Source organism: Anolis carolinensis, chromosome 6 (genome assembly GCF_035594765.1).
Source record: "Anolis carolinensis isolate JA03-04 chromosome 6, rAnoCar3.1.pri, whole genome shotgun sequence".
In the NCBI taxonomy this organism is placed as follows: Eukaryota; Metazoa; Chordata; class Lepidosauria; order Squamata; family Dactyloidae; genus Anolis; species Anolis carolinensis.
In genome coordinates this window covers 49,248,879-49,262,046 of record NC_085846.1, presented here as the reverse complement: position 1 = coordinate 49,262,046, position 13,168 = coordinate 49,248,879, and the positions used below count along the sequence as shown (strand labels likewise).

The following is a 13,168-nucleotide window of genomic DNA, read 5'->3' as shown; positions in this document are numbered from 1 at the left end:
TTAGATAAAATGCATTAATAAATGCATTAATTAGGAAAGGAGTCTATTAAGCATATGAATTTCCAGGAAAATTCCTCAAAGTATACAAAAATGGGAAGAAATACAAGTGGGATTTAAAGAAACAGAGGCATATTTTACTTCTTTAAGACAGAGAACATTAGGTAGATTTCAGTTATCATAGATTTTTAAACCATAGCAAAGGAGTCAGAGTGGAATCCTTTTGTGACAGACAAAATGGATAATCGCATTCCACCCTTACAACTGGAGGGTGGATGTGAGCAGTTGAATATACTTATAAAATAGCTCAACTGTTTGGAATCTTGGAAAGATACAAAAAGTAGTCTTGCCCATCGTTCATGCCATATTTGAGATAGAGAGAGAAGTATCTCATTAACAGAAGCTTAAAATCTGATGGGAGATTGCTTGTAATGTATATAAAATCCTTACAAAATTCTATCATAGACTCTCTTGGAATTAGTCTTTCTCAATTTCTCTTGAGTATTTAATGAATGGCATTTAATACTATGATAAAAATAACATTTACAGACTCAGTCTCTCTTATCCAGAAATCAGAAATCTGAAATGTTCAAGTACTGAAACTTTTTGCTACCAGCTACTCTCTTCTGCCTTTAAACTGGTGGCTGCAGCACTCCTGCTCATTCATGCTCATGGAGGTGTGTTGCTGGAAGGGTTAATATGCCTCCAGCAATCTGCCCCAAAGCTCTGCCACTGTGAATCTTAAGAGGAGGCGAAGAGCAAAGTGCTCTTGAGACTGAATCCTTCTGCATCTCCACTACCCCACCCATAAACTTCTGATAAGTATTTTTGGATTTAAAAAACATGTGAACTATTGAGTTACTAAATTTCTTTGCAAAATAGGAATAGCACTATAATCAACCAGTACTATAATCAACAAGAAGCTGTCACCCTTCTATCCTGACTGTACAGGAGGGTTAACACAATGTCTTTGGTTCCTGCAGAAGGGTTGCCAACTAATTTAGTAACCAGCAATTATTCTTATTTCAGTGTTATCCTTTCCCTTAAGCTTTCCTCCCTTGCCATTTCTTCACTTTGAGTTAAAATTCCTACTCATCTTGAATTTACTGACCTAGGATTTCATCAAATTGAGGTCCTTGATGCAGGGAACAGCAGGGGGACCCATAGGGTGTGTGTGTGTGTGGGGGGGGGGGGATCATGAGGTAGTAGGGCAAAAGCATAGCTTCCCAGCATGCTCCCAGCATGCTCCCGCATTGTCCCCATGATTTTCAACCTGAACACAGGTAAAAATTTACCCCTCCTACCACACAGTCGGCACAGAGCCCTGTCGGAAGTAAATGTGATGAGATCTGGTTAAAAGACGTGATGAAAATATAAAAAAAATCTAGGACAATTAGGGGGGAAATTAAGAGTTAAGAGCAAATCTAAATGCAGCTTTGCCTTGGTTATTATTGTATGAACTCTGACAAGTGAACTCGTGATATCTTACTGTCACCTTGACTATTATTTATTCTTGCTCCTGACCTGGCTCTGTAGTACTTGACTTGACTGCATTAATTGGACTCGATCCAGCCGTGTGCTACAATCTGTTATTTTGGCCAGACCTTGAAAAGTTTTCTTAGAAGTAATTATGGTCTTGACTTACCTTTTGTTTGTTTAATAAATCTCAGCCCCTGATACCAGGGGAGCCCCAGAACACAACACTAGCAGAGAAAAAGCATGATTAAAATGACTCTTATAACTCCAAACCAATACTCCAACTCATCAAACCTCTCAAAGCTTGTCACCACTGAAACAGATGATGTATGTAAAAAGAAATCAAATAAGGAGAAAACACAAAAAAGGGAATGGATGAAAAGCTCCAATCTCCTCCTTTGCACAGTATAAATGCTTGCAGGTGTACCTACGCTATACTAATCCATATACCTGTCTTGCAACTTGCTGGAAAGCCCTTGCAGCTGCCCCTCACAACCATTTTCAGAAAGCAGGTAGGATCAGAGAAGCATTTGCTAAGATCCTCATAACCAGATGCAAAACAGCAGCACTGATTACAGCAGCCCTAAGATGCCTGGAGAACCCTGACGGACCTCAGTGCTGCTGTCGTCATTTCACACCTGCCTATTGGGACAGAGTCAGTTGCCTCTCCCATTTACAGTCTGAAATCCATTCTACCATTTCTTTTTGTACAATTGTAGATATAGCTTAACACAATATTAATCACTAAAATATATAAAGCATTATATTTTTATTAAGTGTAATACCTTTATTTTTAGAGAGACAGCTGGCTACACAGACCCAATGTTTTTATCTAGACAAACATAATTGCATAACTGTAGTTAAAAATATTATAGAATCATAGAGTTGGAAGACATCGCAAGGGCCATCCAGAAACCCACAAAGCACTGACAACAGATGGCCATCCACCCTTGATTTTAAAAACCCCAGAAAATGAGACTTCACCACACTCTGAGGCAGCATATTCCACTGTCGAATAACTCTTACCATCAGGCGATGCTTCCTGCAACATCATCAGATGGGGAAAGAATCGGCGGTATGCTCCACTTTGCTGCCATTTTAAATACGGAACCCGCCATCTCCTATTACACGATGCACTACTACTTCCAGTGGGACTCCGTGCTTAAACGAGCAGCAAATTAGAACATGCCGCTTCAGCAGCAACACAGAAGGCTTCCCGTGTTTCCTTCGATTAATGGGGGGAAGCCAGACAGTCGACTCTTCCCCCATGGGATCGCCCTACCAGTAAGTCAGGGGCATGGAGTGACAAATTCCCCATGCCCCCTAATGGTGGTCACCGGATTTGCCACAATGCGCAGCCAGTGTGAAGAGGCCCTTAATGTTTAGGCAGAACCTCTTTCCTGCAATTTAAATTCATTGTTCCATTGTGTCCTAGAATCTAGAGCAAAGCAAACAAGCTACATTTTCCTCATTATGACATCATTTCAAATATTTAAACATAGCTATCATGTCCCATATTAACCTTTTTTTCTTCAAACATAATATACCCGGCTTCCTAAGCCCCTCCTGATAAGGCTTGTTTTTTCCTCTACATCTAGCTTCTGCAAGTCTTTGATTTTTATGTTCTTTTTCACTACATCACCACAAGACCTCTCAAACAGTGAGATTAATCTGGGGTTAAGAGAATAGAAGGAAGGTGGTAATTTACAATACACAAATTTCTCTAATAGTTTGACAGCATGTTTACAATCACAGAATAAATTAAGGCATGTGGGCAGTGTAACATCATATAATTCAAAAGACAAATATCCTTTTCATTGGAGAAGTCCTCGGTGTTAGTATCAGATACCATGTTTTACTGCATTCTCCACTATCCATGCAATCAGTCTCACTCACAGCATGTACTAAATCTATAGCTCCTTTCATTTATATTTCTGTCATAGTGAGGTTGTGACAATATTCTTATTCAGATATCACTTTGTCATTTTGAAAATATGCTGTACATTCACAGATGTTTTCTAATATCATATTTTATTGCATAATAAATGCCATCATGTAATAGTCGCATCCCCCTTCCCCATTTCGGGCATTTCTGTTTTCCTCAAAAATAGTCGCAACCTTGATTTACTGGTGAAAGCCTCCATCTGCTCACTCATCTGCCCACTTGCCCAAAGACCACGGCCCGTTTCACTCACCCGCCGACCCATTTGCCCACCCAAGACCCACCCACCAATCACTCACGTAGTCGCCCATCCATTCACTCTTAGATATGCTCTCAAGTTGTTTTCAACATTATTTTATTTCAGGACAAAAAGGGGGGGGGGGAGTATGGCTATTCAGCAATGAAATAAAATATATTCAATACCAGGCAGGTACTGTGACAGCTCTTCCTCAAAATGAAGAGAATTATTACATTAACACCAAAAGTTATGTATGTTTTTGCAAAATTCTAAGTTTTCCTGAAGAAAACGAAAATCTTTCTAGTCTTCTCTATTTCTATTTTAAAAAAGACAATTTATGTTTCTATATGACATTTGTAAAGACAACAATATATTACTCAAATAAATATATGTTAATTTTAAAAGGGTAGATGGTGCAATGTCACCAGAAATGTTTTTGTTGTGCATTATTGATAAAGAATTGGATACCAAACACAAACTGTTTCTCAGATATGAAATAACAGTTGCAAAAATACTATATGCTCAAATTTGGAAATGGACCAAAGTACTAATGATGGAATAATGGGTTGCTAAAGTTGTGGAATTAGCCCATATAACTGATATGCATCCTAAAGGATGAATCAATTGAAACTTTTATAAAAGATTGGAAACCATTTATGGTTTTTTGAGCAATTAAATTGTTATAATAGCAATAAAAATTGTATGAAAGGAAGATTCTTCTGTATTCTGACCAACCCAACATAAATATGAAGCGTTTATAGCTGTTTTAGACAGCCCATTTTGCATTACATACCATCTATAAATTATCTTATACATGTTTTCTGTAGCACTACTGGCCAAGGTAAATTTTATATCTTTAAGCCAGAATTTTGAGGGTACCTAACACCCATCTCATTATTTCCTTGCCTCTCTCCTACAGTATCTACTATCATGATTCTCTAAGGTTTCATCTATTTTCACACTAATTAGTCTATGAAGGCTTGTGCTGCCAACATTGTTCTCTTGGTTAATATCTAAGGTGCTACAAGATCCTTTTTCACACTACAATTTCATTATCATTAATAATGGTGCTTGTATTCATAGGATCTATGGGTTTATATAGCAGATCCCATACTTGCTGGAAGTTGCAGGCATTTTACAAAGTAAACATTTACAAAACTACAGTAATATGAGTGTTTCTAGAAGCAAAAGAACTCCTACATAAGTTGAGTATATGAGCATGATTTTAGTAAATAAGTAACATTTTATTAGCACTTCAATATGTGTCTCCTTTTGCTTTGTGGATTCCATTGGATGCTTTCTAGTATCATATTTTTGTCAACAGATTTTGTAAATACTTAAAAGATATCGGATCCGATCTTGGAAGCTAAGCGAAATCAGCTCTGATGGGAGGTCACCAACAAATACAAAGTGCTGCAGGCTATATTTCAGAGGAAGGAACTGACAAATCCACTTCTCAATATTATTTGCTTAAGAAAACCCTATAAAATGTATAGGGTTGTCTTAACTCAACAAGCACCTTGAAGCTGCAGCCATGTGCACACAGAAACACATACATTGAATTTACTAATTATATATACACTCCTGTGTTGTAGAAGAGCATGATACCATTACTACAAAAGCTGGAAGCAGTCCAACATCTGGCTACTCAAATCATCATGCAAAACTAGGCACTAAAACTCCCAAAGCAATGATAACCTTTTAAAAACTCATAATGCTTGTGTGTAAGGAGGAAATGAAGGCATAAAATCTTATTTATTTATTTATTTATTTATTTACATCACCTATATACCGCCTTCCTCCCCTAGGGGACCCAAAACAGTTTACAGCACACTATACAAACAATGAACATAGTGTTAAAATGGTCAAAATCTTGAACATCAACAATTTGAAAGAAATCAGTCCCACCACCATATCATTTTATGCCATTAACACAATAAATTATCAATGGCCTATGAAATTGGAAATTTCACAACTTTTGTTCATCAAGAATCAAACTGGAGGCAGCATACAGGAAAAAAATAAAAATGTGTAAATATGAATGACATTACAATACAGTGCAATACAGGGTGTTTGAAAAAGAACTCCCTAGTTTTAATGTATTTATACTTAAAACTAAGGAGCTCTTTTTCAAACACCCTGTATATTGACTGTACTTGGCCTGAAGCATACCTCAAAATCACACTGAAATACCTAAGAAGCTCATAAACAGTTGTGGGAGGTAGTGTTTTAAGTGAAACCATGAATATCAAATCCATGGCATAAGGAGGATTTAGTACATACAATTCAAAACATTATTTCCTATTCACCGTGTCCCAAAAATGATAATAGAGTTTGAGACCTTCTAAAAGATACACAAGACTAACTTCCAAGCAAGAGTCTATTAAAAGTACTTGCAAGAGGCAATTTAAATGTGAATAGTTTCATGGCCAATATCATCTGCACTTGCAGAGAGTAACTTCTAATATAACTGTTATCAGAATAACAAACCTTTAAGACTAGAGTTTATATCTTAATGAGGAATGGGGAGGAGAATCAGAACAAAGAAACAGTTTAAACATTAACTACATTGAAGAGAATAATGTATGTTTAAACAATGAGAAAAAAACCAAATGAAACAATAATCATAACTCTCAACATTACTTGAGCAGGTTAGCTCCAAATATTTACCTTATTCTACCCGCCTTTCTCCACCCTGAAGGGGACTCAAGGCGGCTTATATATGGCAACCATTAGATGCCTTGAAAACATACGAGCAGAGTTATTAATTACTTGTTCATAATTTGGTATCAAAGTTAAATATGCTATGCCTTACAACTAAAGAAAAACCTAGACAATATAATTAATAGCAAATATCATTAATAGCAGAGCCAATGGGAAAACTTCTCTTTTTTAAAACTATTGCATAGAGTGTTTCTATTGAAGCAAGGAAAATTAGATGCAGCGTATGTGTTCCAAAACTAGATCTACTCACACATATCAGCCTACAGTGTAATCCTACACGGTATATGGCTATTCAGAAGTAAATCTCTCTGTTCAGAGCAGTTCCTGTCCTATATACATATGGCTGGAACAGCAGCTTTCATCTATTCTGTTTCTGAATAATAAATACCTTATTTTCTATCTATGTTCGTAAGAAAGCATAATTCCACTACAGTACTTTCTTTCTTCCATTGAAATTTAAAAACCACACTTCTTTTATTTGCAAGTGTTCCAACTCTAGAATTGAACTCCAGTTTAAAGTCCCAAAGGTATGCAACAAACATGTCTGACTAAAAATAATACTCCTTCTCCCTCATAGTATTACAAGCACATAGTTTTCTTTTAAAAAAGGGGTGACATGTGACATTTCAACTGATGTCTTCTAATAACAGATATTTTTAAACAGTAAAATAACATATAACAGTTCAAAATTAATCAGTCTAAACAGGTCTGGCCTCAGCTACATGATGAACATTGCTCACTTAAAGAAATATCCAGAGAATGCGAGGAGTAATAAGCTCTTGGTTCTACAGCTTGTTTACATTTATCTTCAGTTCACAAACTGCCATTCATACTGCCCCTGTCCGACTCCTTAAATTTGTCATGCAATTTTTTTTTAGGAGCGCTGAACTATTCTTTCTGGGATTAGCTTCCAAGCTATATATACCCATTCTGCTGATTTTGATACTGGTATCCTCTTTATTTTTCTGGAGGGTGATAGCCATAATTCATATTCCTTTTTCAAGAATCCTTAGATGGTTTGTTTACTGAAATATCAAGCAGCTGCACTTAGGTACTCATGCTACCAGGAATCACAACCAAGTCATCATCTTTTTGTGTGATTTTATTTTTGACCTGGCTGGAAAATGTCTACAAAACACATCAAGTAATAGCATGCTAGGTGGGTTATTAAAACTTCCAAGACATCTATCCCACACAACATTTTGCCCATCTTCCATAAGCTCTGCTATCAGCCATCCTTTTCTCAACAGATACTTGATAAATGCCTACAGTGACACCTTTGGGGAAAGTCTCATTCTTGAGTATGTTTCTCCAATTTAAAATTAAATACAGTAACAACTTTGAACCATCAGCAGTGCTTTTCATAGTCTTTAGCATTGACCGTGTAATTGTGAGGAAAATTAATTATCAGTTTTCATCAGCATTTCCAATGTGACTGAACTCATATGTTCTTTTTCTCTTTAATCTGATCACAAATTGTTGAAAGTTAATCAGCTTCTCTTGAAAGTTTGCATGAATTTGACAGACATCCAACGCCTTCATGATCTGCCACAACGCATGAGTCTATCATACTGAGGGACCTGGTAATTTGTATCACTTTTAATTGCATGGATTGTCTAGTTGGGATAACCCTTTTGCGAATGCCTACAGTACAAAACTTATCACACCTTCATTGACTTCTGGAAATCTTTCTTTCTTAGGTCCTGTAAAGAACTGCTTCTTAAACTGTGAGTCTTAACCCCAAATGGGGTCCCCTTAGCTCCTTGTTGTGGTCCCAAAATTTGGCAACAGTAAACATTTTCTGTACATCACCTAGTGGTTGTTTTAGACATTTATATAAATTTATCGTGCAGTGTTTACAGTGGACTTTGCAAAAGATAATTCAGCTGTACTTCATAAAAGGGAAAATAAGCCTGATTAGCAAGTCTGGTAAATTCTTATTTGTTTTCAGTAAATGTTTTATTTTAATACCTATTTTATATATCTATATATTAGGGGCCATATAAAAATTTATCAGGCCAAAAGGAGTCACGAGAGTAAAAGTTTAAGAAGTCAGTTTAAAATGTGCAGTTGTGAGCCTTTCTCCAATGGCAAATATTTACCTCACTTATGACAAAATATTCACAGCTCTACTGCCATGTTCTTCTGCATACTCAATCATTTCTGTTTAAATGTGGCTTCCTAGTACAATCTTTTTGACATTTGCAGGTGCAATAAGGGTTCACAGTGTAAAAACTACAGTACTCCTAGTAAGTGAAATTGACTCCTGGAAGAGTTATCATGGGGAAAGGTGTCCCCACTGAAGCTTTCTCGCCAATCTTTGTTTCCACAACACCCCAAATTGCACTTTACTACTTGGCTGCTGAGTACGCATGCCCAGTGTGAAATACATCTCACCACATTAAAACAGAGGATGCGACTCATAATGAGACATGCTGCATTATCACAGGATGTCTACACTCAACACGGCTGCAGAAATTATACTGTTTAGCCAGTATTGCACCACCTGATATCCATTGGGAAGTAACACCCAGTAATGAAAGGACCAAGGCATTGACATCTCCAACCCATTATCTGTTTGGATATCAGTAAGCATGTCAATGTCTTAAATCAAGAAACAGCTTCCTAAGATCTACAGAGATACTCGCAAGAACACCTTAGCATGCAAGAGTCCAAAAGTGGCAGGCTAAAACCCGGAACCTCAAGCAGTGGCTGATATTGGATGAGAAACTCTCTCCTGGGCACACAGAAGACTGGGCAACTTGGAAAGCACTGAACAGACTGCACTCTGGCACCATGAGATCCAGAGATACTCTTAAGAAATGGGACTACAAAGTGGAGTCCATGACATGCCAGTGTGGAGAAGAGCAAACCACAGACCACTTACTACAATGCAGTCTGAGCCCTGCTACATGCACAATGGAGGACCTTCTTACAATGACACCAGAGGCACTCAAAGTGACCAGTTTCTGGTCAAAGGAAATTTAGTATTATGCCAATTGTTTTTTATTGAACTCTGTGGTTTTTAACTCTGTGACTTTTTAACATTGCCTGTAGTTTTTTTTATACATTATAACTGTATCCTCAAATCACTTCTGACAGGATAATTTTAAAAAATCTTATTTTTCTAGTTAACTTTGTTGGAAATGATAACCTTCATCAACCTTCTATAGCAATCTGTTTGTCTATGATCTTGTTGCTTACTGTTTCCTGTATGTATGTTCTGGTGTGCACGTTCTATGGTTTTTGAAAAGTTATAAAGGGGGCTGCAGACCATATGCTCTCTCTCTCTCTCCTTTTGACTATGTGATCTGTTGGGAGCTGTTTTGTTACAAGAGAGATGGCCTGGCTGGCTGGCACAACGAACCATCTCAAAGATATTTGAAACTGGACTAATAAGTTTTTGTACCTGTGTATGCTGATCACATGAAAGTCGCAAATAAACCAAATATGTTATTTCCATCAAAGTCTACTTAATTTTTGTCTCTTGAGTGCATGATACAAAACAAGTTGTTTTATGGGAGAGTCCATATTTTGGGCACTGAAAAAACACTTCTAAATCTCTGCTGTTTTATGCACTGGAAAGTCTGTTTTCCTAACAGATAAGAGATAACAGGTTATTCAGTCTAACAACTGAAACCATTGCCTTGCATAATTATATCTGGCTGTATACCACAAGAGAAGATTATGCTCTAAAGGGGTTTTTTGGTTCTTCTCTAAAAAGTTATGTTCTCTAATAAACTCTGTGTTATCAACACTCCTGTCTATTAGTGGGCTTTTCCCCCTCTCCATTGTCAACAACTAACCGCCATAGACACTGTGGTTTTATTTTTAAAATGTGTATGTCAGAATATATATATATTTTTACGAGGTCCCCTAGAATAATAAGGAATGCAAAAAAATCCAGTTAGCAGGAGTATAGCCAGAAAAAAATTCGGGAGGGGTTGAAACTTTTTCCCACCGAGATTACTTTTCAGGTCTGACACAGGATCTCAACAAGGCCCTGAAATTATCATCATTGTGCAAAGGTTCTTCACAGGTAATAGGTCCTGAATCACTGCTCCATCTTAAAGTCAGTTCTTGTTGGCCACAGAAGACAATAGTTTCCACAATTGGCAGAAGTTTCTTTGTGTTTTATTCTGCTTTCTTCTTATTTTCTTTCTTGTGATGACTTCTATTGCATCTTTCCGTCGCACAAATGATTTAACAACCAATGCACCAAACTTCTGATGACCACCTTTACTCCCAACTTCTCCAAACACCACGCTGTACTTAAAGGGTGCACCTTGTACATGACATGAGTAAGCTAACCAGGGGAATCTGCTGAACCATTTGGGGTGAAATCTTAGATGCCTCTTCTTATCCACAGGAAATACATATCCTGGCAATGGAGTCTGTGGATTTTGAACTAATTAAGCTTTCACTTGGTCATCAGAAACAGTCTTGCTCACATAAAGTCCAAGGTCTAACAATGACACAGCTTCTTATCTTTGCTCCTGTTCCATGGTTTCTTTGGCAGGGCTTGGATTAGATGAACCAGTGGAAGACACCTCTGTTTCCACTGTTTCCTCAGTTTTCACCTGCAATCCAGGTCAAATTCACCGTGCTCCACCCCGTGCCTTAGGTTTTGCTTGCCAGCTGTAGGGAGACCACCTTGGTTGTTTCCACTCTGTCAGCTATTGCTAATATTGTAATGCAAATTGGTAGAAAGGTAGGTAATGATAGTGTGAATAATAAAAATTTGGTTGAGATAGTGTTTGGTGTTTGCAGTTCTAGAGGGACTCTAGTTTTTGCTTCCCATATACTTGACATGGGGATTTGGTTAAGAAGTTAAAATTCATAAGTAAACCAGTTTTATTTTACCTGAAAAATTTTGGGGGTGGTTTGAACCCCTAAACCGCCCCTTTGGCTACAGGCTTGGTCACTATTTATTTATTTATTTACTACATTTATATCCCGCTCTTCTCACCCCGAAGAGGACTCAGAGCGGCTTACAAATCAAATGAACATACAATATATTATTAGCATAGCACAATATAAGCATTAAATTACTATATTGTACTATATCATTTTGTGGTAATGTTATTAGTAATGTTACATTTAATAGGTAAAGGTAAAGATTTCCCCTGACGTTAAGTCCAGTCATGACCGACTCTGGGGGTTGGTGCTCATCTCCATTTCTAAGCCAAAGAGCCGGCGTTGTCCATAGACATCTCCAAGGTCATGTGGCCGGCATGACTGCATGGAGCGCCATTACCTTCCAGCCAGAGCAGTACCTATTGATCTACTCACATTGGCATGTTTTCGAACTACTAGGTTGGCAGGAGCTGGAGCTAACAGCGGCCGCTCACACCGCTCCCGGGGTTTGAACCTGGGACCTTTTGGTCTCCAGCTCAGTGCTTTAACGCACTTCGCCACCGGGGCTCCTACATTTAATATATAATATATAATTAATATTATTATATTGTATTATTAGTATAATATTGTATTCCATTATAATATTAACAATATTATATGTATATACAATATATTATATATTTATAAATTATTATAAATTATATATATGTGTGTGTGTGTGTGTGTGTGTGTGTGTATATATATATATATATATATATATATATATAAAATTAGCATAGCATGTTGCTACGGCACAGAACACAAGATGGAACTATCTTCCTGGCTCTCAGGTTGGTATGATGTCTTCCTGCCACCCCCACCCCCCGCCTCGTTTTACTGTATATGAGCCCCCTAAAATCATAAGGAATGCAAAAAATCCACTGTTACCCTGTTTCCCCTAAAATAAGACATCCTCAGAAAATAAGACCTAGTAGAGGTTTTGCTGAATTGCTAAATATAAGGCCTCCCCTGAAAGTAAGACCTAGCAAAGTTTTTGTTTGCAAGCATGCCTGCTGAACAGAGCATGTAGGATTGGTAAATGTATGTACCATAGAGTATTGTACATTGAAATATTGGTAGTAACAAGAAATTCTTGATAGGATTCACAGTTTGTCTGGTTATGCTGGTTTGTGATGACAACTACTGTACAGTATATATAAAATGTTCATTTTTTTGTTCAATAATAAATGTGAATTCTTCTTCATGGAAAAATAAGACATCCCCTGAAAATAAGACCTAGCGCATCTTTGGGAGCAAAAATTAATATAAGACACTGTCTTATTTTCGGGGAAACATGGTAGTAACTCATTCTTGAATTGCCCCATGGCATTAGACCAGGCATGGGCAAACTTCGTCCCTCCAGATGTTTTGAACTTCAACTCCCACACTTCCTAATAGCCTGTCGGCTTTTAGGAACTGTGGGAGTTGAAGTCGAAAACACCTGGAGGGCCGAAGTTTGCCCATGTCTGCGTTAGAGCCTTGTTAAAACACTGCTTCCATGTCAAAAGTTCCCCTCCTCTGTGTTGTCGATGATGCCTGCCATAGATGTGGGCGAAACGTCAGGAGAGAATACTTCTGGAACATGGCCACACAGCCCGGAATACATACCTACAACAATCCCCCTCCTCTGTTCAGTGAGGACAATGTGACATCTCTGGGCACTCTCCCACGGCCTGTGTCGTGCTCCACGCCCTTTGGCATCGAGGAAGTCCCTCCATGACGCCCCCGCCCCGGTTCTCTCTCTCTTTCCCACCTGCCACTACTCAGAGGAGCCTGCCTTCGCCCTCCGCCCCTTCCTTCAGCTGCCAGCTGGGCTTCAGCTCCTCCCGGCTGTCAACAGCTGAAGAGGCGGGGAAGGAGGATGAGGAGAGCCGGGCGCAACAGGAGCGAACCCG

At 38.1% G+C, this 13,168-nt stretch overlaps 1 protein-coding gene across 8 annotated transcripts in view; it reads right to left on the bottom strand.

Annotated features, from left to right (window-relative positions):
- cobl (cordon-bleu WH2 repeat protein) overlaps positions 1–13,168 on the bottom strand; it is a 121,801-nt gene that overhangs the window by 103,343 nt on the left and 5,290 nt on the right. Inside the window, exon 1 of one of the 8 annotated variants that reach the window (XM_008112947.3) lies at positions 12,882–13,084. The exons of the other annotated variants lie outside the window; for them this stretch is intronic. The gene's annotated coding sequence lies outside the window, so the exon portion shown is untranslated. Of the gene's footprint in view, positions 1–12,881; positions 13,085–13,168 lie in introns of those variants that run through there. 8 annotated transcript variants of the gene reach the window in all.